Source organism: Podarcis pityusensis (assembly GCF_964106645.2).
Source record: "Podarcis pityusensis genome assembly, chromosome: 7".
Classification (NCBI taxonomy): domain Eukaryota; kingdom Metazoa; phylum Chordata; class Lepidosauria; order Squamata; family Lacertidae; genus Podarcis; species Podarcis pityusensis.
In genome coordinates this window covers 73,040,269-73,068,161 of record NC_138031.1, presented here as the reverse complement: position 1 = coordinate 73,068,161, position 27,893 = coordinate 73,040,269, and the positions used below count along the sequence as shown (strand labels likewise).

General features: G+C 42.8%; 1 long non-coding RNA gene across 1 annotated transcript; it reads right to left on the bottom strand.

The window, feature by feature from the left end:
• Positions 1-16,251: 16,251 nt before the first annotated feature.
• On the bottom strand, positions 16,252-27,892 carry LOC308482094. The gene is made up of 2 exons (XR_013988991.1): positions 27,734-27,892; positions 16,252-16,536 (listed from the first exon to the last, which is right to left on the bottom strand). It is a non-coding gene; the product is annotated as an uncharacterized lncRNA (long non-coding RNA).
• Between the last annotated feature and the right edge of the window lies 1 nt (position 27,893).

Sequence of the window (27,893 nt, the reverse complement as noted above, 5' to 3'; positions counted from 1 at the left end):
TCTATAACATCCTCCTATATCTTTTCATGTAACAAATGCTCTGGTTTGTTTTTGTCCCACATTCACTGAACAAGAGTGAACCTCCAGATGGCAATATAGTTGTACCTTGGCAGTTGAACGCCTTGCAAGTCGAATGTTTTGACTCCCGAACACCACAAACCCAGAAGTGAGTGTTCTGGTTGGTGAACATTCTTTGGAACCTGAATGATGTGGGTTCTGCGGTTCTGATGTGGGTTCTGCAGCTTCTGATTGGCTGCAGGAGCTTCCTGCAGCCAACCGGAAGCTATGCCTTGGTTTCCGAATGTTTTGGAAGTCTAACGGACTTCCAGAACAGATCCTGTTCGACTTCTGAGGTACGACTATAATGTGCTGGGGAAGCATCACAGAACAGCTGATCAAGTGGAATGACGTGTGGACAGTCCAGTACAAGTCCACTACTAATGTGCTCTTATGACATCAGTGACATATTGCAGAACACATTCAGAAAAAATACACCGGTCTGGAGGGACCCTCAGAGAATTACAATTAATTGCTAGTGAGATCAACCACAACTACTTGTTGCAGGTCACTTTAAAGAGGGGGCTGGTAGGAAATCCTTCTTTAATGATTTGCAACTGTTTGAGACCACTGGTGGGAAGTAGCTTCCTCCTTAAGGATTTGAAGCATGTGGAGGTTATAGTATTACTTAATTTTATTGAGTGATTGCATTTATCTCCACCTTCTTCCATGACTTTTAGAGAGAGAGAGAGGGGGGGGGCCCTATGCCCCCTTTTGTTCTAGTGAGGTATGTTAGGTTGAGTTTTCATAGAATCATGGAGTTGTAGAGTTGGAAGGGACCCTGTGGATCATCTAGTCCAACCCTCTGCAATGCAGGATTATGCAACATACCTGGGACATACAGGGATCGAACCTGCAACCTTGGCATTATCAGCACCACGCTCTCGCCAAGTAAGCTAACCAGGCTGACAGTTCTACATTGCCTTCTCTGAAAGTTAGCTTCATTGAACTCTTGTGAGTATATCCTGTGATAGAGCTCACAGATTCACTGGCAACATGTGATTTGCGCTCATGATGAATCTTTTCTATAACTAGCTTACAACAAGCACGGCAACCCAAGTTCAGAACGATACCTGTGCAAATCATCTCAGAGTTTGCATTAATTGACAGTTGCAAAGCGGAAAAAGGTCTCTTTGTTCTCTCTCTCTTTATAAAGTGGTGCTATGCACAGCCAGATGTATTATAATCTCAACAATTACTTATTGGGCTGAAAAGTGTGTCTCTGAGAATGCCCTCAGTGCAACTTGGAGCTTGAATACATTATATTGTACTGCAACCCACAGGCAGATTTGTTCTACTTCCAAATATGTATTCTAGTTGATATATAGTGTAAGGTGCATTGTTACTATGTCACTGATTGTCAAATTTATTGAGTTAACAAGGAAGAAATATGTCAGGTAAAACCTTAGAAGTTGCTTCAAGGTTCTGGGTAGCAGATGTTTAATGGCTTCATCTATAGCCAGAGGATTTGTTTGGAGACTGTCCTGGAATTAATGGAGTAAGATCTTTTTTCTAGCAATACATTGTGTCCTTTTTAGTGACTTCATAACAAGGGCTTTCGGAAGCTGAGAGAGCTTTTTTAAAAAAGGCATGAGAAAGTGTGTGTGTGTGGCCTGTTCTATAGTTTCTTCATGCATTCAAAAGAACAAATGCAGGCATCAAATCTAGTATTGGGAGTGGGCACAGTGTTTGCCACTCACACCCCAATGTCCCTGTTGATGCTGAGCATGATTGTTGTAGCCTCGACCTTCCCAAGTTGAGCAGGAAGGTCTGAAGCAGGCTTCTAACTGCATTTGCCTAAACATGCTTAGTAGCCTCCTTTCAACTGGGAATCATGAGCATGAAGGTGTCACAGCACTGTCAACAAGCCAGGACACCTGCAGGGCAGGCACACACACAGAAGGCACAGAATGCTACTGGCTTTTTATTAGCAGAAAAACAACAACCCTGGTTCATCTTAACTCAATGAAGGTGTTGCTGAAACTAAGCTCTGGGCATACCTGTCTCAGGACGATTGGCGGGAGCCACCCCCTCCCCCTGCTCCTGAATCTTCCCAGGAACAAGAGGACAGGGTAGATTTGGAACAGTGGTTTGCAGAGGGGCATAGTTCAGAAGGCAGAAGCTGGGAAATACTGGATGGAGAACAGCTAGAAGAAGAAGAAATTCTGGGGGAGAGAGGGTTAACAGATTCACAGTCATTAGACAGCATTTCTCCACTGCCCTCCCCAAAGTCGAGAAGAGCTCAAGAAGTCACAGACAGAAAGTGCAGAGGGTATAAGCTCAGATTCCAAGACATAGGTGTGACGTAGATTAATAGGGACGGAGGGGTGTGTGCCTTAATTGGGAGCACCGCCATTTCTAGGGAGATGTGTTCTTTTATCTCTCACTGTGATTATTAAAGAAGCTAACTGGTAAGACGTTCCTTTTGTTTGATCTTCTTATTTACTGCCATGGGGAAGGAAGCTGATTCCCTGAAGCCTGATAATGCCCTTCCCCTCTAGCCTCTCATTCTGGATCCCTCCCAAGCAGACAAAGGCTGCGTCGAGCGGTGGTCTCCTCCTCTGGACCTGTCTGGAGCATTGCTCAACAACATGCAGGAGCCTCCTCAAGCGGGGTGTCCTAGGGGGAGGAGAGTCAGCAGGACTGGGACTGCATGCATGCTGTGACTCTCGTGTTCCAGTCTTGTCCTGGGGGGCCCTCCTGACTCCCCTTGATCACTCAAGTCTCCTGCTTCTATCAACTCCCAGCTCATCCCTTCAATAATCCATAATCACTTCATTCCTTTCAGAGAACATTTGGAGGGATGATATAAACATTTTATTTTGGGGGCTGGGTGTTTTTTATTCTTCTTTTTTAACTGATGTCTGCTTTACTGAGCTGTAATCTGATATTGGTCCAATACGTGGGAACAGGTAGGATCAAAAGAGAACAGTACAAATAAATACATATCAATCTTTCCAGCTGGACACACAGAAGGCTTAGCTCATTCCACAAATTAAGCCAAACTCATTACTATTTTCTTTATCAGTCTCCAGCTAATATTATTCACCATCATTTATATTATTCATTGTTGATAGCTCAGCCTTCCTCCAAGGAACTCAAAATGACGGCTTGGCTCACGAGAACTTTACGAGGTCCGGTTGGGTTGTAAACGAAGGACTTGTCCAAGGTTAACTTCAAGGTGGGCGGCTGCATACACATTGCCAGAAAAGAAGCAATTCATCATCAAAACCAGGGGACAATAGTTGAAGATTTATGTATATTAATGCATAGGTATAGAGGAGAATCGGGAAATGATTTTCATTATTTAAAATGGAAAATGATCCATCTTACCATCCCCACTACGGTGGGGAGGACTGTGATCAGGTGACCTGTCTGCTTGCTCAGTTTGCTATCCAACAAACTGATGGTGAGCCGTTTCAAAGCCCTTGGCTTCTGCTCCCCCTTCTCATGGCTCTTTATGAATCAGCTTCACTTGGACTAGTCACTTGACAGTCCTTCCAATATGCAGGGTTGTGCTCTGTAAAGTATGACACATGTTCCACCCCCTGTTCAAAATTAGCTGTTCCACCATCTGGAGATGCATTCCTGGGAATCATAGGATCTTGACTGTTTTCACACACTAATACCCCTACTATATAATTTTATCAGTTATATTTTATCTGCACAAATTATTGTTGTTGTTGTTGTTGTTGTTGTTGTTGTTGTTGTTGTTATGCTACCCATCTGATTGGGTTCCCCCAGCCACTTTGGGCAACTTCCATCAAATCAAAAGACAATAAGACATCAAACATAAAAAGCTTCCCTGAACAGTTCTGTCTTCAGATGTCTTCTAAAAGTCAGATAGCTGTTTATTTCCACAGGGCAGGCGCCACTACCGAGAAGGCCCTCTGCCTGGTTCTCTGTAACCTCACTTCTCTCAGTGAGGGAACCATCAGAAGGCCCTCGGCGCTAGACCTCAGTGAACAATGGGGGTGGAGACACTCCAGCCAAAGTCGTTTAGGACTTTAAAGGTCAGCACCAACACTTTGAATTGTGCTTGGAAATGTACTGGGAACCAATGTAGATCCCTTTGGACTGGTGTTATAAGGTCCCGGCAGCTGCTCCCAGTCACCTGACTGGCAGCCATATTCTGGATTAGTTGTAGTTTCTGAGTCACCATGAAAGGTAGCCCCATGTAAACTGTATTGCAGTAGTCCAAGCGGGAGATAACAATGCATGCACCATTCTGGTGAGACAGGGCATAGGCAGGTAGGGTCTCTGCTGGTGTACCAAATGGATCTGGTAGACAGCTGCCCTGGACACAAAAGTGGCCTATGCCTCCATGGCTTTTAATGGTTTCAATGGCTTGTAAGCTGGCTTTTAGGAGCTCTTGTTGATCCAAGCAGCTCCTATTGGAAATGCATTGCTGCTCTTGTTTTGATCATTGTTGAAAATATTTTCTTGAAAGTTAAGGTAAACATACTTGCAGTAAACAAATAAGGAAACAAAAATGAATAAATGATGCACTTGCTAGCTAGCTCATTTGGCTAATCCATGGCATTTCATCCATTGCTCTGACTGAACCCTTCTGCTTAGTTTAAAAATGATTTCTTAAGTTAAGCAAACAGAGTGCTAAGTTTTAGAAATAAGAGAGAGGTTTTGCTTCATGGATATAATTTTGCAAAATCAGTCTTTGCTTTGTCTATGAATCAGGCAGACCCATTCAAATGATATTGTGAATAAGGCAGAGGATTTACTTAATTAAAATCATACCAAGGCATTTCCTATTTCATGAAAAAAAGGCAATTGCCTTCTTTCACAAATAAAGCAATTCCACTAATTCAGCACAACATCTATATAGTGCACACAATGGATAACTATGAACTAATGAGCCAAAAACTCTGCGTTGTTGTTTTATGTGAATTACCAGAATAAAAGTGACTTGCCCTTTTCCTAAACAGAAGAACAGAAATGTGTAACAAATGACAAAGACAGTCTGCATGCACATTCCAGGTAACCTGCAGATAAGCTGGAAGTTCTTCTGTTATTATTATTATTGCAAGGGGGGGGTTGGAGGGTTCCCTCCTTACTGCTTTTGCTGTCATCCCCACATATTTTGCAGCTGTGGTGTTTTAGCAATGGTGTTTCATGGAACCTGGTTGGCTGCCATTTTTCTTCTTCTCTGCACTCCCTGGAATGTGGGTAGCAAGCATTCTCTCTGGTAGCCTTTGTAGAAACTGCTATTTCACTTAAACCTTGTGAGTCAAAGAGTGAGAGTAGATGTTTCTTTGTCTTGTGGCTCTCAGCCAAGGGTTCCCAGGCTGAGCACAACATGGTGGCCAACAAGACATCAATGGAGCTTGAAATGGAGCAGGCAAAGTTGCTGGTGGTGAAGGGGAACCTAGCATTTGGTTGGCTGCAACAGTATGAGTTTATGGTAACCTTCAAAGCCACCTTCAGTATGAGGTTGATGTTGATGTCTGCTACCAGTACTGTTTGTTTGTTTATCAGGTGTTTATCAGGTTGTGCCTGGCCGGGTCTCCCCAGCCACTCTGGGCAGCTTCCAACAGAATATTAAAAACACAATAAAATATCAAACATTAAAAACATCCCCAAACACTTGGGCATGTTGCCTCCTTGCATGACTTAACACATGTTTGGTGAATTGGTCAAATAAAGCGTTTTTCTGTTTCTCTTCCCGTAGATCTTGCAATATTATTCTTGGCTTGCTTGCTTGAATATTGAAGAACAGGAAGAAAGAGAACTGTAGGTTTCCCAGAAGCAAAAATGTTAATTGCTCAGCAACAGAACTATTAAAGGATGCTGATTTTTATTCATTGGTGATTAAGTAAGTTTGGGGACAATGCAAACATTCATTCCGTAGGTAACTAAAATGATAACATTCAAGGAAGGTATAATAGCAAATCTTGGAGTGTCTTAGACAAGGAGCGGACAGCGATTTTTCAGCCGAAGAGTCACATTTCCTCATGGCCAAACCTATGGGAGTAAACATGCCTGTGTGGATGGGGACAAAGCCAAAAAGGGGGCGTAGAGCAATTGATGTGACTTTATCCTTTGTAAGGCTATATTCCAGCCATACCAAACTCAGACACTGATCCATCTAGGTAAGCAAGAGTTCAGAGACACATTCCAGACCATTAAAGCACCTGAAGAGAATGCAGGGTTAGTCCAGTAAGGGACATGGCTTGGGAAGAATCCTGAGGTTCATACAGACAGGTCTGAAGAAGTGCATTTGGTCCCCACACCGGAGGATCCCATCATTTCCTTGGCTTTAAGCCTTGCTCAACTCTTCAGTACCTACAGATACAGAGTATGGAAAGAGGATTCCAAGGAAGCAGCTGGCTAGCCTCACTGTCAGGCTTTGTGGAATCAGCTTCCTCCCCAGTCACCGTAAATGAGCAGATCAAATGAAAGGAAATTATTACCAGTAAGTTTCTTTAATAAACACAGCCAAGGACAAAGGAAAGCATCTAACCAGAATGGTGGTGCTCCCAATTAAGGTTACTCCCCCCTCCACCCCTATTAATCCATGTCACTCCTATGTCTTGCAATCTGAGTTTGTAGCCTCCGCGCTTTCTGTTCTGACACTTTCTGAGCTCTTCTTGATCTTGGGCTGAGTGGAGGAACGCTGTCCAGAGACTGTGAATCTGTTAACCCTCTCTCTTCCAGTGTTTCTTCTGCTAGCTGTTCGCCATCTGGTATTTCCCAGCTTCTGCCTTCTGAACTATGCCCCTCTGCAAACCACTCTTCCAAATCTATACTGTCCTCCTGCTCCTGGGAAGATTCAGGAGCAGGGGGAGGGGGTGGATCTCACCATTCTTTCTCAGTGAAGCCTTCCTCAGCACGGTCCCTGACACACATATTCCAAAACAGGGATGGGGATTTGGATCAAGTCAGCAGGCCAGTTCTGATATCCACAAGTATGACATGAAGCCACTCACCTAGAATCATAGAATCATAGAGTTGGAAGAGACCACAAGGGCCATCGAGTCCAACCCCCTGCCAAGCAGGAAACACCATCAGAGCACTCCTGACATATGGTTGTCAAGCCTCTGCTTAAAGACCTCCAAAGAAGGAGACTCCACCACACTCCTTGGCAGCAAATTCCACTGTCGAACAGCTCTTACTGTCAGGAAGTTCCTCCTAATGTTTAGGTGGAATCTTCTTTCTTGTAGTTTGGATCCATTGCTCCGTGTCCGCTTCTCTGGAGCAGCAGAAAACAACCTTTCTCCCTCCTCTATGTGACATTCTTTTATATATTTGAACATGGCTATCATATCACCCCTTAACCTCCTCTTCTCCAGGCTAAACATGCCCAGCTCCCTTAGCCGTTCCTCATAAGGCATTGTTTCCAGGCCTTTGACCATTTTGGTTGCCCTCCTCTGGACACGTTCCAGTTTGTCAGTTTCCTTCTTGAACTGTGGTGCCCAGAACTGGACACAGTACTCCAGGTGAGGTCTGACCAGAGCAGAATACAGTGGCACTATTACTTCCCTTGATCTAGATGCTATACTCCTATTGATGCAGCCCAGAATTGCATTGGCTTTTTTAGCTGCCGCGTCACACTGTTGGCTCATGTCAAGTTTGTGGTCAACCAAGACTCCTAGATCCTTTTCACATGTACTGCTCTCAAGCCATGTGTCACCCATCTTGTATTTGTGCCTCTCATTTTTTTTGCCCAAGTGCAATACTTTACATTTCTCCCTGTTAAAATTCATCTTGTTTGTTTTGGCCCAGTTCTCTAATCTGTCAAGGTTGTTTTGAAGTGTGATCCTGTCCTCTGGGGTGTTATCCACCCCTCCCAGTTTGGTGTCATCTGCAAATTTGATTAGGATGCCCTTGAGTCCATCATCCAAGTCGTTGATAAAGATGTTGAATAATACCGGGCCCAAGACAGAACCCTGTGGCACCCCACTAGTCACTCTTCTCCAGGATGAAGAGGAACCATTGATGAGCACCCTTTGGGTTCGGTCAGTCAGCCAGTTACAAATCCACTGAGTGGTAGCATAGTCAAGACCGCATTTTACCAGCTTCTTTACAAGAATATCATGGGGCACCTTGTCAAATGCCTTGCTGAAATCAAGGTAGGCTACATCCACTGCGTTCCCTTCAAACACTTTATGTCCTGATGATATCAGGTGAGCCATTTTGCCTGCGTGGCTTGAAAACAAATTTCAAGAAATATGTGCAATGCTTTCCAAGTGCCAACAATCAGCTGACTGTTGGTGTGGGTGCCAGGGAAATCCTAGGCAGACTCTTCCCAAATGATACCTGTGCTTGGGAAACACTGTGCATAAGGCTTCTTAGTGCTGATAATCAGTGGACTGGCAATGTCTGCAAAGCTGATTTCGTCCAAGCTCTGCCATTACCTCCTCCATACGTGGCCTAATATATGACATCATTACTTGGCTGAATTGGCCTGCAGGCCAAATGGGGAGGCCTGGTAGGCCCTAAGTGTAATGATCTCTGGCAGGCAGGCAAGCCCCAATAAGAAGCAATGACTCTATGGCAGTTTTATGTATGTTTATTTGCAGAAAGACACATCCAGAGCACGGCTTCTCGCCTGCTCACATTCACGATAGTTGGTCAATCTGAATTTTCACCTCTCCAACACCAGGAAGGACTCCAAACTCCCGCTTTTCCCCTCTTGCCCTTCCTTTGCCATCTGATCTTTTCCAGACGCCTAGAATGGAGACTAAGAGGCTGGGCCTGCCCCCTCTCCACTTCCACTCGACACAGACTCAGACCTCTGCTTATCTGCTGATTGCCTAGCAACGCTCTGGCTGCCTTCCAACTCTTCCTCTTCTTGAGAGCTAACAGAGTCTTCCCCAAGAAGGGGGCTTGAACTACCCTTTCTCAACTCTGTCAGTCATCTGCAGAATAGGTCCCTCATTCACTTAGTTCAATTTCTGAGTCTTACACTTCCCCTGTGCTCTGGGGGGCCACGTTCCTGACCCTAAGCATATATAGATGTGTGCACATAGGACCATTTTCATGGGAATGCAAACTCTGATCAACCAGAGTTTGTGTCCTCATGAAGAATACCTTACATAGATGCATTTATATGTGCTTAAACTCCTTCAGACTGTTGCTTATCACATGATGGCCAAGGTGTGTGGCCATCAGAATGCACATTGACGTTGAGAGTGGGACGAGACTGGACAGTTTTTTAGAAGCCCCTTTGTGCTGTCCATGACTCCTTGGTACTGAAGACCTGACAGGGCTTTGGTTTTAAAACTAATCCGGAATAAGGACAAATGTCTGTTTACATGTTATATATGCAATTTATCTCATGCAGAGTGCTTCATCTCTGTAGTGGACTGTGAAAGTGGAAAGCATAAGATAAAAGATAAGATAACAAAGGACTCCTGTCGGCCTGTTTAGATTGCTTTTTTTTTTAAACATATAACCTAATTTTATGGTAATGGAAAATAGGACACAGGTTCGGCATTGCATTAGATAACAGAATGATTTGATAACAAAATGATTTGTTAATGACACCGTTGCAGCATTTAAAGTGTTAAACCTGAGAACAAGGGCTTTGAAAATATGTTCATAGTTTTTTTCAAGATGGGACTTGGATATATTTTAGCCCCTCTTTTTTTACCACATTATAAAACATTTTGTTTGTTTCAATGAGTCTAATTTCTATTTGTTCAATTTCCTGCTGTCCCAGGTTTTCTTTTGTATTTTGCTCTATTCATTCCTGTGCCTTTTCAGCAGTCCCTTGTTATTTTCCTTTTCCTTTGCATGTTATCTTGTTGCATCCATACTTTTGATTTCAGTTTTATTTTCTTCCCAGCCTGGTTTCTTTTTGTTCATCTTGATGCCTTCTTTTATTTTACAAATTGTTCTCTCAGAGTCTTTTGTCTTTTGCTTTCTAGCTTTAAAGTGTGTTGCTTCTCCCTCTCCTAGTTTAATACACATCTGACCATCTAGAACACCATATGGCTGACTGATGTAATTCCAATAAAGTTACTGTGTGCCTGTGTGTAAAATGGTAGGTACCCAGATATCATTTATCCTTTTCCTTTGTTTACAAAGCTATTGTACTACCAACCTTACTGTATGCTCATGAAACATGTACCACTTATAAATGCCATCTCCAGCTCCTCAAAAGATTCCATCAATGGTGTCTCTGAAAAAAATTACACAACGCTTGGGAAGACAGGCAAACTAATGCCAGTGTGCCGAGAGAAGCAAAGATCACCAGTGTCAAAACAATGAATCTTCAACATCAACTTCGTTGGAATTGTCTTCCAAAACAATTACTCTATTCTAAACTTAAAAATGGAAAGCATAATGCTGGTGGTCAACAAAAGAGGTTTAAAGACTCTCTCAAGGCAAATCTAAAAAAATGTAGTATAAACACCGACAACTGGGAAATACTGGCCTGTGAGTGCTCCAATTAGAGAACAGCCTTTACTAAAGGTGTCATGGACTTTGAAGATGCTTGAACTCAGGAAGAAAGGGAGAAATGTGCTGAGAGGAAGGCACACTTGGCAAACCCCACCATGATCAACTCCTGCCTGGAAACTTATGTTCCCACTGTAGAAGGACGTGTGGATCCAGAATTGGCCTCCACAGTTGCTTACGGACTCACTTTTAAAACCGTGTTTATGGAAGTCAATCTTATTCGGCTACAAGTGATTGCCAACTAAGAAGAAGAATAAGTCTGCCATACTGTAGATTGTGGCTTCATGCATTTTGTAGCTTGTTCAAGGTGCCAAAAATGTTTGCATGAGGAATAGAACCCCAATGAGCTCCAGGTTTTACTCCTGAATACACATGGTTAGTGTTGCCCTGTGGGACTCTTGTGCCTCCTTTGCCAGCTGCCTTCAGTTTGACTGAGTGTTTGGTCACCTTCAGTACAAATGGCACTGGGAGCATGGAGGTAAGATCTGCTCAGTGAAGATAGCTGATACCAGGAGTCTCTCTCTTTCTCTTTCTTTGTGAAATAAAGATCTGATTGGGGGGTTCATCAACACTTCTGCTTGTGCCAGCTGTTTTCTGCTTGACTCACACTTTCTAGTTTAGCCTCTATGACATGGGTAGGCAAACTAAGGCCCAGGGCCCAGATTTGGCTCAATCGCCTTCTAAATCTGGCCCGCGGACGGTCCAGGAATCAGCATGTTTTTACATAAGTAGAATGTGTGCTTTTATTTAAAATGCATCTCTGGGTTATTTGTGGGGCATAGGAATTCGTTCATTTCCCCCCCCCCCAAATATAGTCCAGCCCCCCCACAAGATCTGAGGGACAGTGGACCAGCCCCCTGCTGAAAAGGTTTGCTGACCCCTGCTCTATGAGAACAGGATAACAGGATGCTGGAATTGATGGGCCTGAAGTTCTTGCTCTGCCTGCTTTTTGGAAACCAAAACAAGTGGTAAATGCAAAATGGTGCAACAATATTTTATATAATGCAGATGATCATTCATCTTGATGTGTTTGAGCCAAACATTGTCATCTGTGATTTATGATTCAATGGTCTTTCATAGTAAATAAAAGGGGGGGGGGTTGTTCACAACTTGCAGGTAATTTCTGGCTTGAAATATGTTAGGATAAACAATCCCCATGTCATAGTCAATATTTTTGGACCTTTCTGATTTGATGCAGCACCTATTCTTTTGGACTACTTCTTCTGGTGCAAGAGACCATGACAAAACCACATTGAGTGTTGTATGTATAATGTAATGCACACTTAAGTGGTATACTATCTCATCCTTTCATCGTGCCCTCTGACTCACATGTAAAAAGCTTGGCCACTTCCACTGATGTATGCCAAATATCTTCTTTGGGATTGACATCTCTAGAATGCACAGAAAAGGAAACAGGGGTTTGCATCTAGGATTCCATTTGGATTCTTTATTCCCAGACTTAAAGCAAGACGCTCTCAACGCAATCATGTAACATTAACTTATATAAATAACCTAGGCGTTTTACTGTGACACAATATTCTGCAGACACAAATTGTACATTCAATCATCTTGTCAGCCAAAGTAAAGAAAAACATATTTAATAGAGCCCAGAGCCTCAGGGACAGAAATAGATGCCCTTGCTAACCAAATTTGCCAGCAACAAGAATGTTTGTATAGAGTTTAAATTCAAAACAATTTTTCTCAGACAAGTTTTCTCCGATGCAGTATGCTGTGCCATTGGAGTATGTAGTGTTGTATAGTATCTCAATATATAACTTCAATATAACTTTTAGTAAAGGTCTGTCTCTGCATCAGTTGTGGTACACTTTTCCATTTAATGTAGCCAAAGTGCTTGAAGTGTCAAGAATAAATGCTTAAAGTGTCAATAGAGGAATCAACTGTTATAAGGGGAAGAGAAAGATGCACCACCGCACAGCAGTTTTGATTGCCTTTGTTCTCCTTGCTTGCTTGTTCCCCAGAAGATGCTGATGTAGTCATTGGGATGATAGGTTGAGTTCATGGCTGAGAATAGGGACATGGGTGGCGCTGTGGACCAAACCACTGAGACTCTTGGGCTTGCTGATCAGAAGGTCGGTTGTTCAAATCCCCATGACAGGGTGAGCTCCCGTTGCTCTGTCCCAGCTCCTGCCAACCTAGCAGTTCGAAAGCACACCAGTGCAAGTAGATAAATAGGTACCTCTGTGGTGGGAAGGTAAACAGTGTTTCTGTGTGCTCTGGTTTCCGTCACAGTGTTCCGTCGCACCAGAAGTGGTTTAGTCATGCTGGCCACATGACCCAGAAAGCTATTTGTGGACAAATGTCAGCTCCCTCGACCTGAAAGTGAGATGAGCCGCCACAACCCCTTGGTTGCCTGTGACTGGACTTAACTGTCCAATGGAAAAGTCAAAATTGTGGTAGGGATGGCTGCAGCTGCTTCACTCCACAGCAGAAGCCTCCATCTCATTACCACTTGCAGTCTGCACTCCCCTTTCTGGTGGAATGCAGGTGGTGTTGTGGTCTAAACCATTGAGCCTCTTGGGCTTGCCAATCAGAAGGTTGGCGATTCGAGTCCCCATGACAGGGTGAGCTCCCATTGCTCTGTCCCAGCTCTTGCCAACCTAGCAGTTCAAAAGCACACCAGTGCAAGTAGATAAATAGGTACCACTGCTATGGGAAGGTAAACGGCGTTTCCATTCGCTTTGGTTTCTGTCATGGTGTTCCGTTGCACCAGAAGTGGATTAATCATGCTGGCCACATGACCCGGAAAGCTGTCTGTGGACAAATGCCAGCTCCCTCGGCCTGAAAGCAAGATGAGCACCGCAACTATTTAGTCACCTTTGACAGGACTTAACCATCCAGGGGTCCTTAACAATTAACTTTACTTGGCTGAGTGGGGATATGAACCCTGGTCTCTGAGGTCAAAATCTGATACTCTAAATACTACATTTCCAGCATATGTTTTCTGCACCAAGCTCTGGCTGATGGATCTTAGAAGCCTGAAGTCTGTGCACCCTTGACTGACATCCTATTGACTTCAGTGACAAAGGAATCCTTGGCTTTTTAACTAGCTGAAAGTAAAGTTTTCGGGCAGGATGATGCTTCACTCCAACTCCCATCAACTCCAACCAGCTGCCAGTGGTCTGAGATGAAGAATGCAATAGTCCATCAACATCTGGAGGTCCACAGGTGTCCTGTCCCTGTTTGGGGAGAATTCTCCAATTTGGCCTTGTCGCCTTTGATTCAGATATGACTTAAGTAAATCTTTTAGTTGACATTCCTGCATCACAGGGTCAGAAGGGATGACCCTCGGAGTCCCATCCATCTTTAGAGATCTGTGATTCTTTGTTGCCATTGATTACTGAAGAAAGAGCAGTAGCAGGTGAGTCATGAATGCCAATGGATTAAAACTAAAGACAACCACAAGTAGGCATGATTCAGTTTCTTCAGGAGCAGAGCAGCTAATGTAGGACTAAGTTGAATACCGCCCTATGTACAGCCTTACCTTGGAAGTCGAGCAGAATCCGTTCCGGAAGTCCGTTTGACTTCCGAAACATTCGACTTCCAAAACGCGGCTTCTGATTGGCTGCAGGGAGCTCCTGAAGCCAATCGGAAGCGGTGGAAGCCCCATTGGATGTTCGGCTTCCAGAAGAATGTTCAAAAACCGGAACACTCACTTGAGGTTTTTGATTGTCCGGGAGCTGAAATGTTTGACTCCCAAGGCATTCAGGAGCTGAGATACAACTGTATTTATATGCCTGTAATATTAAAGTCATACTTCATGGGTAGGGAAACTAAGGCCCGGGGGTTGGATCTGGCCCAAATCGCCTTCTAAATCCAGCCTGCGGACGATCTGGGAATCAGTGTGTTTTTACATGGGTAGAATGTGTGCTTTTATGTAGACTGCATCTCTGGGTTATTTGTGGGGCATAGGAATTTGTTCATCCCCCCAAAAAAAATATAGTCCGGCCCCCCACAAGGTCTGAGGGACAGTGGACTGGCCCCCTGTTCAAAAAGTTTGCAGACCCCTGTCATACTTGAGGGTCAAACTTGATAGGCACTAAAATAAGCAGCAGACACCTGTGGGAATTTTTTCCTCAAAGGCTTCTATCCCCACACAGAAATGGAGGTGCAGAAGGAAATATCCATTCTAATGTTAGTGGATAAATTCCACCTTCACAGTAAGAATCAAAGTGCATTCAGATATGCGGGTTATTGCATTAGTTTTCTTGGTCATAATCTTAGTGCTTCTTCCGGCTTCTAGTATTCCTTTTACACTGCATTACCTGTTGTATTATGAACCTTTTGTCAATATGCAGCCATTTGCACCACATTTCACTCACATCAGTGGGCATGGCAGGACATAACAGCAGATATTATTGGACATGTTGGCATCTTTTATTCCCCAGATTCTGGTCATGTAAAGTAATAAAGGCTTTCTGGGTGAAATGAAAAAAAAAAAAAAAGTTTAAAATGTCCTTTGTTAAAAAAAACCAGAAGTCTTTTTATTAGGAATTCTAAGGTACTGACATCCCAAAGGAACAGAAAAGACTCTTTATGTATGAGACAACAGCAGCATGGTTGCTAGTAACGCAGAGACGGAAAGAAGAAAGAGTCCCCATCAGAGACGAATGGCAAACCAAGCTGTTAGACTACACCGAAACAGCAAAAATGACAGGAAAGCTCAAGAACCAAGAAGACAAAAACTTCAATAAAGAATGGGGGAAATTTATAATTTACTTGGGAGACCGCTATAAGCAGATGAAAATGTTAGCAGGATTTTAATTTCACTTGTAATGTAACAAATACAGTGGTACCTCAGGTTAAGTACTTAATTCGTTCCGGAGGTCCGTACTTAACCTGAAACTGTTCTTAACTTGAAGCACCACTTTAGCTAATGGGGCCTCCTGCTGCTGCCGCGCCACCGGAGCACGATTTCTGTTCTCATCCTGAAGCAAAGTTTTTAACCTGAAGCACTATTTCTGGGTTAGCGGAGTCTGTAACCCGAAGCGTATGTAACCTGAAGCGTATGTAACCTGAAGCGTATGTAACCTGAAGCGTATGTAAACTGAGGTACCACTGTACTATGGACAATATGGACAGATATAAAATATAGATTATGGTATAATATGCAGTTGAAAATGTTGGCATTAGGACCCATGGAGGGGATGGGGGGAAGTCTCGAGATTCAGAGAAGTCTCTTTAAATGAATATGTATTTGGCTTTGCTAGAAATTTATATCTGTAAAATCAAATAAAAACGTTTTAAAAGGAATGCTGCCCCAAATTCCATGGTTAATGAGGTTACAAACAGAATTTCTTACTGGAACCAATTAACATGACAACAAGCACTCAATTTCCACTGGATCCTGCTAGTTTTCCAGACATGGCTTTTAAGCCATGTGAAAAATCACATAAAACATGGAAATTATCAGGTAAAGAAACTTCAGGAAAATGGAATAAAATGTTGTCTGAGCAGAGCCTCAGGGCTCCCTTTCTCCTGTAATTAGTTAAGGGGAAAAAACCTGAGCTGCCTGTTAGGCTCATATCTAGTTAGAGAAAGAAAAATAAGTGCCTACTGAGAACAGAGAGCTACTGTATCATAATGACAAAGAACATTTGCACGGAACATAAACATTTTTAAAAGCGCAGAATGTTACATCCTATTACTTAATTTCGTTGACCTGTGACTTTGTTTAGCAGCAGCAGCACAATAACAGGGAAATGCAGAGTTTCAATTAATGAAATATTAAAACAAATGGTCCAATCAACAGCACAGTTGTTGCATTATTTAGAATAATATTTAATTCATCACAATTGCTCCTCTTTCCGAATTATGTTGATATTTTTATATGGCGCACTTGCTCGGGAAATTCACCTTCCTGCAGAAGGCTGCAGCAATGACGACGAGGTACCACTGCTCGAGTATGTTCACACAGTTGTCAATGAGAAGTGGGAAACTTCAGCCTTGGCAGAAGGTGGGTGGGATGGAGGACCCTCTGCCAGCTTCAGTGACAGCTCAAAGCATCGGAGATGAAGGGAGATACGGGGGAATCTCTGGCACCTCAAACAACAGAGTACATTTTGTCATGCAAGCTTCCACACAACGTGATCCTCAGCTCCCAACTTTTGTTTGACACTCAGAGAGAATAAATTACATAAGGCATATGTGTTTGCCCAGACAGGCGCATCATGGGACCCATGAGAGCAGCAAAATAACCAGACTGTACAACGGTGGTGGGATAAAATCAGGCCAAATCTTTATCAACAGCAGCAGGCAGGGCAAGGCTTGGCATGGCATTGGGTCCCAGGATCAGTTCATCATTCAACAAGCCCCATGTTGATGAAACGGATCCACTGGGTTTGGACCGCTCCAAATATGTATGATGGGAGTTGGCCAGTGTTGAACCTTGCCATGCTGCAAGCCAAGCAAGCAAGGTCTCACAGGGGACCAGGGTGCAGATTCCAACCGTGCAGATATCGAACCCACGCTTGGGTTTGCCATGGCCAGTCCTCTCTTCAGGCCCCTATACAGTGGTACCTCGGGTTAAGAACTTAATTCGTTCTGGAGGTCAGTCCTTCACCTGAAACTGTTCTTAACCTGAGGGACCACTTTAGCTAATGGGGCCTTCCGCTGCCGCTGCACTGCTGCTGCACAATTTCTGTTCTCATCCTGAAGCAAAGCTCTTAACCTGAGGTACTATTTCTGAAGCATCTGTAAGCTGAAGCTTCTGTAACCTGCGGTACCACTGTAATATGTTGATCCTGACCAATGCCAGTTCTGCCCTCGTACAAACAATGTTCTTCTGCCTAACAGAGAAAAGCCATAATTTCATTAAGGGAAAGGGGGGGGGGCGGACAACCAAGTGTCAGTCAGGTGTGTGTGGGGGGTTCCTTTCCAGCCCTGTCAACCAGTGACCCAAAATTGCTCAGTGAAGGCTCTAACTTGAGGTTGGGTGGGCGGGAAGCTCTCAAAGCAAAATGGTTGTGAGTTCCAAGGGAAGCAGCTTTTTATAGCCTTTCCCCTCCCCTCTTCAGCAAGGGCTCATGGGACAGTTTTTTCCCCCATGAGGCCATCATACAGAGAAGGTAGACCAACTGTCATTCTTGCCTCATGATGTTGTTTCAGTTTCTCTCAGACAGTATGTTATGGCGTTACCATTTTCTTTATTATTCAAGCTTTGTCTGACATAGACATTAGCCCCTTGCTTCGCAGAAAGGAAAGAAATGCTGCAGAAGAATGGTGGAATATCCTAAACTGGGTGCGTGAGGGGATATTCCCAGTCTGACAGGAGGACTGTTTTTTTTAAAATAAATCACCCCCACCCTCCACAACAGTCATCCTAGATGAATCAACAGCCATATGTTGTGTGGGGAGGGCACAGGTGCCTAACAGCATCCCTGCTTTCCCCCCCACATACCCTCCAACATTTTTCTGATAAAAATATGTACGTCCCATTCCATTATGATTTTTTCAAAAAACAACCCCTTCCCTATACAGGATTACCTTCAGATTGCTTGGGGTGGGGGTGTCAGATAACTCTATACCCTCCAACATTTCTCCAATGAAAATAGGGGCATTCTAAGGAAAAGTGAGACATTCCAGGATTAAATCAGAAACCAGGACTGCTTCTATAAATCAGGGACATCCCTGGAAAATAGGGAGACTTGTAGGGTCTGTTTTCAGTCCTGACAGGAATGGCTCTGCCCTTGTGAACTGAAGAAGGGAACCCTCCTAATGAAAGGGGGGCATAATGGCATCACTGTCTCTGCTTATTTTGGTCCTCCAAACCAAATCAGCCAGCAGTCATGCAGCAAGGAGTGAAGCCTGCAGTTAGTCACATGACAACCCAGGGCTATCTAATGTCTAATTGGAATATAGTCAAACTACAATGCCCACACTATACTTTTAGAGCACATTTCCACCCTTGAGAATTCTGGGTATAGTAGTTTATCCCTCACAGTGTTACAATTCCTAGCAACCATTAACCATAGAGGATGGGGGTCAGTGCACAGGAACCAGAGCAGCAGGAGCCATCAGCATAGCCAGAGGGGACCCTGTCTTCATGAACATGGTGAGCTCTGGGGCATAGGGAGCAGTGGGCAGAGAGCTCCAGGAGGCTGGGGTAGGCAAGAGCCCACAGCCCAGCTCCCTAGTTGGCCAGGTGGGGCTTGCTAGCTCTGGGAGGAACAGCAGGGGTAGGCTTGGAACAGGTGAGGGTCACCTGCCTTATCAAGCCCAGCTGCTGCAATCAGTAGGCAAAGTATAAAAGGGCAGCACAGCTGAGGTCTGCTTAAGTGCCCAAGTTGAAGAATCTCAGCTCTGATACTCCGTTATCTCTGTGGGACTGAGCTTTGCTTTGGACACCTGGATTGAGAGTGGAATGGAGACTTGACATACTGACCTGTTGCCAGGTAGGCCAGAGGTTCAGAGCAGCTGCTGAAAGACACTCTTGTCCCATGGATTCTGTGTTTTCTTTCTTGGTCACATGCTAGCGGGACAAAATGCAGAGAGCTTTTTTTTTTTTTTATGTAAAGATCTTGCAAGAGAGGGCTGCATATTCTTGCATGGCTGAGGATTGGACCAGGTGGTCCTCAGAGTCTTTTCCAACTCTACAATTCTGTGATTCTAAGTGAAAAAATAGCATCCAATATCATACTTCCTGCCTCTCATTTCTTCTTGTGCACATGAATTTTGCTTCGTAACAAAATATATCATTGTGGGTTGCTGGTTGGGGGAGGCTGTAGGCCTGAGTCTTCACTGATTCCTGGATCTAACAAGGCTCTGACTGCAGGAATAGCCAGACAAGTTTCTTTGGAATGGCTCCCAAAGTATGGGCCACAAATGTAACAAAGGAAGTAGCTCTGTGCCACAGAACAGATGGATGGGACCCCCATCTCCCCGAACTGTCTGGTAGTTAGAAAGACAAAAGGCCAGAGTTTGGTGGGCCAGAAACTAGAAACTAGAAGCTGGAGGCTGTAGCCTGGGCAGCTGGGAGACAGAGCCATGACTGATTTCTGTTTTGAATCTAAGGCTGTGGCTATGGGAGAATCAAGACCCTCTTCAGGTGTTAATGCTGTGAGCGCCTCCATTGTAGGCTCAGGTTGTTTGTGTGTGTGTGTGTGTGTGTGTGTGTGTGTGTATGTATACACAGTGGTACCTCGGGTTAAGTACTTAATTCGTTCTGGAGGTCCATACTTAACCTGAAACTGTTCTTAACCTGAAGCACCACTTTAGCTAATGGGGCCTGCTGCTGCTGCCGTGCCGCAGGAGCACAATTTCTGTTCTCATCCTGAAGCAAAGTTCTTAACCTGAAGCACTATTTCTGGGTTAGCGGAGTCTGTAACCTGAAGCGTATGTAACCCGAGGTACCACTGTGTGTGTGTGTGTGTGTGTGTGTGTGTATGTAAATAAACCCTATATCCTGAAGACACTATAGTCTCTGCTGTCCCTCATTCCAAGACAGTATGGAATTTGATACTGCCCAGAGATGCAACAATATGTATACAGCTCTATTCTCATGCGCTCTAAACATCTCTGCAGCTAGAATGGAGTTATATTGTTTTTATTTTCCCTAGCTCCCTATTTCTGATGTTTTTGTTTTGTTTTCATAACTCCTTTCAGGTTGATTTGTTCTATCATTCATCTTCTGACTATGCCAGAGGCAGAAAAGATGGAAAAGGAGTGAGTTTTGAGGGGGAAGCATTATGGAAATGTATATATAAAAAATCGAGCTTAAAAAGATACCAGTTGAAGATTTCTGGAGTAAAGCTTTAATTCTCTCCTCTAGGCTGTATTGTGTTGTGAGTTATGTACCATATTTCTAGCAATAGATTTCCCTCTGATGGGGGGGGGGAATGAACAAACAAATAACTTTACTAGTCCCTTGTACCATTCAAAAATAGTAAACTACTAAATATCTAAGGAATATTAAAACAAATATTTTATTGCAATGTTGTGCAAAGGGACGCGGAAATAGCAAGGAAAACAGTAGGGTAGAATAAATTAAAATAAGTTAGAGGCCACTGAGGCACCGTTATGTTTTGTTTAATTTAAACAAAATATGAAATTGTTATGGAAAGATTCTGATGTGATGAGTACCATCTGCTGTTATTTTGTTATATAACAATTTGCATAAAATCTATTAAGTTTGTGTATTGCATGCTTCGGGAATTTAATAACCTAGAATTATGTGCGACATGCATTACATGCCAACAAATTGGAACAGTGTGGATGGTCCTAAGTCAAAACACATCCAGGAAAGAGCGTTGGGGGTTGCTATAACTGGAACTCTCCCTGCTCCAGAAGTGGTACCTTTATCGGAGACTGGAGAGACTGAGGACTCATCTAAACTTTGCATTTAAAGCAGTATCATAGAATTGTAGCGCTCGAAGGGATCTTGAGATTCATGTAGTCCAACCACTTTAAACAGTCATGGCTTCCCCCACAGAATTTTGGGAACTATAGCTTGAGAACTATAGTTTAAGGGTCCTGAGAGTGGTGAGGAGATTTCTTTTCCTGTCAGAGCTACAATTCCCCAAGTTTTTTGGGAAGAGGGATTGACTGTTAAACCAGTGTTATAAGAATTCTAAGGTCTCAAATATCAATTAACACACATAAGTATATAAACCACGTGTCTGAAATAGTAGGCTGCAGGAGAGCAATCCTGAAGCCATTTTGACTCTCCCAAATTGACCTCAAATATTTCTCTGCAAGGAGGGAGGAGGTGGGAAAGCCTCCCCATTGCCTTTTTTGCTTGCAGATCCTGTCTTAAGGGCGTATTTATGTATGAACAGGGTGAGCCTGTGACCTGGATTCAGGAACTAAAGTATTAACTATCACAAAAAGAATGGTCAGGCTGCCCACGTAATGCAGTCAGTGACCATTATCAGGTATCCTGGCAGACAGGATTTCTGTTGAAGACCGCCTTCTCTGCTGTAGACCGCCTCCTTCTGTGATGTATGTATGATTTTTAGAGGGGTAGTCTTGGGCTACAGGGTGGGCAATTTCAAAAGCCTATATAAGGACTTGTGCACCATTGTTCAGGGTTCTCTTCCCTCCTGCATGTGGTGAGTGGGGACCCTGTTGCAACAATTTAATAAAGATCAGGCTTACTAGCCGCTTTGCTTCTCAATATACTCTAGTTGGCCTCTGTTATTTTCTCCTACCAATAGGGTGTGAGGATAACCTGAGCTTACAGAGTTAAACAGCTCAGAGTGTACGCCCTGCCTACTGTTGGGAGGGAGGAACTTCTGCGTCATTTCCGAGAGCCTCCAGCCTTTGTTTCTCTCTACTTTCGCTTTTGAGGAGAGAGGACGTGTTTTCACGATGCTGTTCGCTGTGATAGATAATGGATAGTCTGCTGTAAATAAAACTGCTTTTAGCTGCTAAGATCCTGAGTGGACTTTATTTAAGCAGACTGAATAATGCACTGGAGTTTTGAAGCTTTCTCTTACCGCTGCTGATCTCTGCTTTTGCTCAGAGCATCGGAATGTGGAGTTTGGAATGCAGAGGCCTGGCAAGAGCTACGCAGCCGAAGCGGGCTGGACGCCAGGATTTATCTGAGCAATAAATCAATATATTTCAGATAGGGAACCCACTTAAGGACTCTATACTGGCTCTTGAATACGCCATAAGGGAAAAGGAGCAGTTTTTTCTTATAATACCTGTTTGAGAACTGTAGCTCTGTGTGGGGAATAGGGTTCTCCTAACAATCTTTGGCACCTTTAACAAACTAAAGTTTCCACGTTCTTTGAAGGAAGCCATGGCTGTTTAAGATCATCGTTGGTGTGAAATTTCTGAGTCTTTTTGCCCCCTACCCTGGTCACATCCTCTGAAGTGAGGAGGGCAGTGACTGGAGAAAGGGCCTTTTCAGTTATTTTCAGGGGGTTTTATCAGCCAGAACTAGGCTTTCCTTTTGGGAATTATAGGGACAGAACTTCCCAAACTGTACAGAAACTTATTCATGTGTGCTACTACAGCGGCAATTATGTTACTTGCCCCAAAATGGAAAAAAGTCCTAGCAAAGGAAGAATGGAGACAAAAACTTATGGAATATGCAGAAATGGTGAAAATTATTGGAAAAATATGAAATCAAGATAACGAACTTTTTATTAAAAAATGGGAATCGTTTCTTGAATATTTACAGATAAATTGTAAAAAGATAAGAACATGGCAGGATTATTGTAATAACCTGCAGTTTCATAAGAGTATATATTTAAAGTAGATGAATAAATGACTAAGTTAATTTGGATATGCAGAAGATATTAAAAATAAATTTAAGGAACCGCGTAAAGAGGGGGAAAGATGTCAAGTTTTGAAATGGTAAATTAACTGTAAAATTATTGAAATGGATAAACCTGATATATATAAACATATGATCAGCCAGAACTCATCAGAACTCAATTCTGGCACATCTTAGGTATGCACCATTGTAAGAGCACCTGTTTTTCTAGAAAAATAGCACTGATTATGTTAACTAATTTATAAGTGCCTTTGTATACATCTCTATAGTTGTGGTGCGCTGCATGTGGCATGTCCTCCTCAGGGAGGCTCACCTGGTGCTCTATGCAAAGTCTTTGTTGGACCAGGCGAAAACCTTCCCCTGTTTTTTAAAAAATAAATAAATAAAAATAACCTGACCTTTCAACACGATACTTAAGCTGGTTTGAAAACAACTGGTTCTATTCTTTTTTAATCACTTGGGTTTTTTCTTCTTCTTGCTAAACTATGTTAATATACATTATTATTATTATTATTATTATTATTATTATTTTAATTGATACAGCAAGAAAAAAGAAAAAAACACAAATACCAAATTACACACAGGAATAACCATACAAACATAATTTTCTTAACAATAAAATAAAAATTGGTCTTAACACTAAAGACCCAACCTCCCGTCTATTCCATATTTCGATTTCATATTACTTATTGCCAATACACACTTTTATCATAATTAAACTTTTTCTTAATATATCTAATTTCTTATATCTACCTTGCAACTATTACTGAAGTTCCTCAAATGCTGCAACAGAATTTAAACTACTATATTTATTTTTCAAATATACTTTGAAAACCTCCCATTCTGAGACAAATTCCTGTTTTGATTTTTTCTGATAGACCGGCATATTCTGTCAGCTTTTGGATCCAATCTCGTATAGAGGGGATTTCATTACTCTTCCATTTTGCCGCGATCAGAACTCTCGCATATAAAAAGGTACCCTTCCTCTTTTGCGGAATATCCAGATCTGTTATTATACATTACAATATACATTTTTTTTTATTTTTTTATTTTTTTAACTTTTATTTTGCTTTAAACAGGTATGTATAAATGTATATTCAATATACAATATTTTAAATTAGTATTAGTTTTACTCATCAACCACTCTGGGGGCTTGTTAAAAAGGGGACACCCTAAAACATTATAAAGAAAGAAAGACAGACTTGGGCTGGCTCTAGGATAAAAGCAAGCTTTCTCCTCCCTTCCAACCTTTCTGCTTTTTTGCAATGTCGAGCCCCTATGTGCAGTCGAAGAGGAAGCGATCTCTGTCCTATGCTTTCTCAAACCTGAGAGATGAAGTGTCCTATGATTCTATGCACGTTCACTCAGAAGCAAGTCACACCGAGCTCAATGTTACTTTCTCCCCACTAAGTGTGCTGAAAACTGTAATCCTATGCACATTTTCTAGGGAGGGCTTCCCATTAGACCCAGTGGGACTTACTTTTCGGGAAATATAGATAAGTGGTTGGCGTGTTGTTTTAGTTCCATATACTTGGTGGAGAGAAAGGGAGAAAACATCTGATAGGTTCCCCTATTCATCCTTTCTTTTTGTTTGTTTATAACACGCCAATGCTACTTTTGTCATATTGGATTTTGTGCAATGTGCAGACACGAAACAAGCAACACCCTAAAATGTAGTAGTCAAATCATAATCATAATCATAATAATTTATTATTTATTCCCCACCCATCTGACTGGGTTTCCCCAGCCACTCTGGTTGGCTTCCAACGAAAGATTAAAAGTACATTAAAACATCAGTCATTAAAAGCTTTCCTAAACAGGGCTGCCTTCAGATGACTTCTAAACATTAGACAGTTGTTTATTTCTTTGACATCTGATGGGAGGGCATTCCACAGGGCAGGCACCACTATTGAGAAGGTCCTCTGCCTGGTTCACTGTAACCTCACTTCTCGCAGTGAGGGAACCACCAGAAGTCCCTCGGAGCTGGACCTATGTGTCCAGGCTGGATGATGGGAGTGGAGACGCTCCTTCAAGTATACTGGGCCGAGGCCGTTAAGGGCTTTAAAGGTCAGCACCAACACTTTGAATTGTGCTTGGAAACGTACTGGGAGCCAATGTAGGTCTTTCAAGACCGGTGTTACGTGGTCTCAGCAGCCGGTGCTATGTGGTAAAAAACAGTAGATAACATCTTTGAAAAGGCAGAGAACTCTTTGATCTGAAAGGTGTTTTTGTCCGGCACACAAAGGATGACAAATTTAATTCTATTAGAGTTTAATTGCTTTTTAAAAAGACTATACTTTGTTTTTAGCCTTTTGGATTTTATTCTTGGTGTTTTAATTTGTGCAAGGCGCATGGAGTCTGGGGAAGTTGGTGCCAGGCAAACACATTTGGGGAGGGCATCCCATAACTGGGTCAACACTGCCATTTTAAAAGTCCTCTGCCTTGTTCAAGTCTACCTTAGAGAAGGGCATCGGCAGATGTTATTAAAATATGAGAAGTATACACTTCACACATCCAGTCACTTACTCTGTCTTCTAAACCAAAGGAAAATGGCCTACAGATAAGTTGATGTTATTTTAAAATTTGTGAGAGTTGCCTGGGGGCGTTGTTGTTGCTGCTGCTGCTAATTTTTTGTATCTTAAGATTTATGTGGAAAGTTTCTGATTTTGTTGTATACTTTTTGATGTTCCTTTATTGTTCGACTACTTTTGTAAGCCACCTTGAGCGTGGCTACAACTTTGGAAAGGCGGCAACCTTAAATTCAGTTTTCCACATTTCCGCACCATTTTGTGACTTGTTTGTTTGTTTTTTTAAAAAGGTCCTTATGTAATTCCATCAGGATTTCAGAGTGAATTTCTCCTAATAGACACATGTTGGGATACAATGCTGTCTACCGTAAACATTTTTGCACTGCAGGCTCCCCCATTGTAAAGCATTTCTGCATATTGTCTTTGCGAATATATGTCCGTTATGCACACTTTACCTCAGGTTGTACAAAAAGAAGAACCGCACTGCAAAATTTGGGAAAGGTGCAGATTTTGCTGGGTGGCTTTGCTTTGTGTAGGTTTTTCAGAAAGTGCTGACTAAGTAGGCTTGCCTTTAAATGTGATCTGAATCAGATTTCCCCCCACCCCATCCCTTCCACAGGGAAAGAGACCGACCAAAAGAAGAATATTTCACTATACAACGTTGTACACATCTATCAATGTGCTTAATGTAGTTGTTTACAGCTAGCCCTTTCTGACTAAAATGGTTACATGATGTCTCATCCTGGCTTGGCAGTCTTACAGACAGGCAATTTTGTTTCAGGCTACATGTGAGCATTCCTCAGGAGCGTATCTGTTTGTGGTTTTTAGGAGGAAAAGTAACTGAAACACATGTTTTGGAACTGCACTTCTCTCCCACCTTCAATTTAAACAAATACATTCAAGAACAGACCTTGGATTGTTGGTACAAATGACATTGCTCCTCCCCCCACTGCGTTTTGACTACATATCATTATTTCTTAGGTGCACATATATTTCTGGTTGTCATGAAGAAATGCAATCGCAATAAACATTCTACAATGCACTGTATTGTTGAAATTTAAATATTTTTTTCATCTATACATCTCTGATCCAGTGAATACTGTAGTTTTAAAAGTGTAAAATAAAGCTGGATTGAGGGACCAATTCTTCTTTTTTTAAAATGGATCTATTGCAATTAGCTTCCTTAATATATTAGTAATTAGTTTATTCTAATGGCCGAGAGACTCCATTTCACAGTTCTGTATTCGGAGTACAGTAGAGTATAACATGATATTAGATTTACTAGATTTTTTTTAATGACTGGACAATAGCCACATTACTGTTCATCCAAAAAAACCAAACCCCACCCCCAGAAAGCACAGCTTATTGAAACATAGTTATGGGGAAAGAGCTCTTCATGGGGAAAGATGTCACTTCATCCCCACAGTAATTCTAACAAGTGTGAATTTATAATTAATTGCAAAGAATTTGAGAAGTGAATATTTCAGTTTAAATTAGATGGATCAGGGATGTCAAACTTGTGGCCTTTGGGGCTCTGCAATCTGGCTCTCTTGGGTGATTTTGTTAATTAAGCACATATTTTCTTAAGGGGGAAAGAAGTGTTTTGCTTGCAGTGGCAGCCTGACTGTGCAAGAGAAGTGTTTTCATCACCCGCTTGCCACAGGGAAGCTATAGGGAAGCTGCTTTGCTTTATTTCCCCGAAGGCTCAGGGGACAGTGTGATGATGTGAGCTACGAGTCCATCGAGCAACTGCCATCCCTGCCCTTGTACAGATGTTCAGCAGCTTCCAAGGAAACCAGCCTGTTGCATAAAAAGGAGAAGCAAGATGAGCATATGCAAACAAGGTGAGCTCAGTCCAGGCTTCTCTGTTGGCCGCAGTGAAAACAGGATGCTGGAACCTAGGGACATTTGGCGTGATCTCACAGGGATCCACCCCTATCGTTCAGCCCGGACACTGAGGTCCAGCTCTGAGGACCTTCTGGCAGTTCCCTCACTGCGAGAAGTGAGATTACAGGGAACCAGGCAGAGGGCCTTCTTGGTAGTGGTGCCCGCCCTGTGGAACGCCCTCCCATCAGATGTCAAGGAAATAAACAACTATCTGACTTTTAGAAGACATCTGAAGGCGATCCTGTTTAGGGAAGTTTTTAATGTTTGATGTTTTATCATGTTTTTAATATTCTGTTGGGAGCCGCCCAGAGTGGCTGGGGAAACCCAGCCAGATGGGCTGGGTATAAATAATAAAGCACAGTGGTACCTCGGGTTACAGATGCTTCAGGTTACAGATGCTTCAGGTTACAGACTGTTCTGGGAGATGGAGGGTCTGGAATGCTTTCAGCTGGGGGGTGTTCTGGCTCTCTCATGATTTCCCACCTTTCCCCCTCATCTGCCTCTGAGCTGCTCAAACCCATGTTGTAAATCTATACTGTCTTCCTCTTCCTCCTCCCTGGAAGAGTCACCATTCCTCCTCTGCCCAGTCCTTAACAATTACCGGTAGTTTTCTTTAACAGTGGAAGCAGGTTTTCAGATTATACACAAACTCTTCTTCAGACTTCGATTATGAGAGCAAAAAAATGAAACAGTCTAACTAGAAACAACTGGGTAGTTAGGCTGATGGTTACTTGGTTGCAGAAGTTTACTGGCTATTGCTG